We start from the raw sequence: 2500 nt of genomic DNA, 5'->3' as shown, positions 1-2500 counted from the left end.
TTATTTCCTATTGCAACCATCATCGTAGATAAACACTTTTGTGATTTGATATTAGAAATGGATAAATAGACGAATGAATTGAAAAATAAACAAGTAGATGAATTTTCTCTTTATGCTGACAAAACAGCGTATTGTTCGGGGCCAATTTGATACTTCGAGTGTTTGATATTTCTGTTATTGCGTTGTTTCTCTTGTGATGTGAGTGGGCCTTTGCTGTTTAATTTAGCCACTGACGACATACCTTCCCCTTTTGTGGGGGTATTTTTTAAAACCTCGATTTCATTCATTATGTTCAAGGCGAAATGAATACCATTTCGTTCACTCGAGTCCCAGGAAAAGGTATCAGTGGTAGGAAGTTAAATTGGTTGTGGTATTCTTTTGTGTCACGTTGAAAATACGGATCTGAACTGTTCAAATGCATATATCTTGAAATGTAATCCTAAGTTCGATAGATTAAAAAATATATATGTATATATTAACTTTGTGTGTGAACACTATGATTTATTTTTACTTTATTGGTTCATTAAATAAAAAATAATTATGATTCGGATAAAAATCGTCATTTGTATGACCTCTTACTCTCTCTCTCTCTCTCTCTCTCTCTCTCTCTCTCTCTCTCTCTCTCTCTCTCTCTCTCTCTCTCTCTCTCTCTCTCTCCTTTTCTTTTTCTCCCTCTCCCTCTGCTTTCTCTTTCACTAAGTTAGTGAGTGAGTGACAGAGAACGAGCAAGCGAGAAAGAGAGAGAGAGAGAGAGAGAGAGAGAGAGAGAGAGAGAGAGAGAGAGAGAGAGAGAGAGAGAGAGAGAGAGAGAGAGAAGAGAGAGAGAGAGAGAGAAAGAGAGTAAGAGAGGAAAGAGAGAGAGAGAGAGAAAGAGAGAGAGAGAGAGAGAGAGAGAGAGAGAAAGTGAGTGAGAGAAAATGAGTGAGAGAAAGTGAGAGAGAGAGAAAGAGAGTCGACTATTTTCTTTAAACTTTTGAAATAATTAATAAATTGAAATCAAATGAATCACTGATAACCTATAAAAAAAAAAAAAAAAAAAAAATCAACCGCTGCATAAGAAATGCTTGTATTAGATTTTTATTATGAAAAGGTTAATAATGCACAGGCATCTACTTATCCTGCTTATCTCTCTAAACCCAAAGAAATAAATTTTAACATAGAAGATTAAAAAAATAATAATAGATAAAGTGTAATTTTTAAAAAATATATGGACATGCAGATCCCATGATGATACTTCTGACTTAATACACATTATGAATTCACTTTTTTGGTTATTTCTGTTTTCATTATTTTCTTTTCGCGCGCATCCCGGTAAGCAAATAATTTGTATAATCATCCTTTTCCACATTTTTATTTTCATTTATTTATTTATTTTTTGTGCCCTGTCAGATTTTGACATTGGCTGTCATGATGCAATGCTTTGTTTTTCTACCAGTTATGGTTTCTACATAAATGTACTTTCATATCATGACGATCTTGGCGTGCGTATGTACATCACTACCAACCATAAACCGCAGAACCCCCGGACCAGAATCACTTAAGCTACCTTTTGATAACTCATTACAAATGGATGTTATGATCAGAGGAATGTATGATTAACAGATGCATTATCTAGGTATGGATGCTCATTTGGAATCGTAGCAGTATCCTCTACTTGGCTATGTGGTGATACTGCGTCTGATGCTTTAGGTATTTAGCTCTGAAATAATGATAATAATGATACTACAACTAATAATAATGATAATGATAATAATGATAATAGTAATGATGTTAATGATAATGATGATGATGATGTGATGATGATGATGATGATGATGATGATGATGATGATGATGATGATATAATATAGTAATAAGATAATATAATAATGATAAAATATAATAATAATAATAATAATAATAATAATAATAATAATAATAATATAATAATAAAATAATAATGATAATAATAATAATGATAAAATAATAATGATAACAGAGAATCATTATCAACATACAGTAAAGCACCACTGAAATATCCCTGAATAATGTAGCACTGTTTATACAGATAATCTTCAAGTAATATCCTGATACCAGTTCAAGAAAAAAGAAAAAAAAAATGTATTAATAATAATAATAACGAGGCAAAAATGAAACAGAAAAACGATGTATCCTCGTGTATCTTCACTTCAAAGCACATGTACAATACGATTGATTATGATAAAATATATCTAGTATAATTCCGACAACAATTATTCAGACGAATTATGGCAGTGAATCACAATAACTACAGCCAATAGGGTAAATTTGGATGAATTTGAATGATCTCTGTCTAAATGATATTCTTCGTGTTTGCTTTTCATTTAACCAATGAAGCAAAACTGATTTATCCTAGAGGGGTATGGGGATTTGTATATGAATTAATTTAAGTACATACATACACACACATTCATACATGTGTGTGTGTGGGGGGGGGGGCAAAGGAACTTCACCTCGATTGCCTACCTAGCCACTGGGTGGCC

The sequence above is a fragment of the Penaeus monodon genome, chromosome 26 (genome assembly GCF_015228065.2).
Source record: "Penaeus monodon isolate SGIC_2016 chromosome 26, NSTDA_Pmon_1, whole genome shotgun sequence".
Taxonomy (NCBI): Eukaryota; Metazoa; Arthropoda; class Malacostraca; order Decapoda; family Penaeidae; genus Penaeus; species Penaeus monodon.
The sequence above is the reverse complement of the archived record's forward strand: the minus strand, read 5'-3'. Positions refer to the sequence as shown.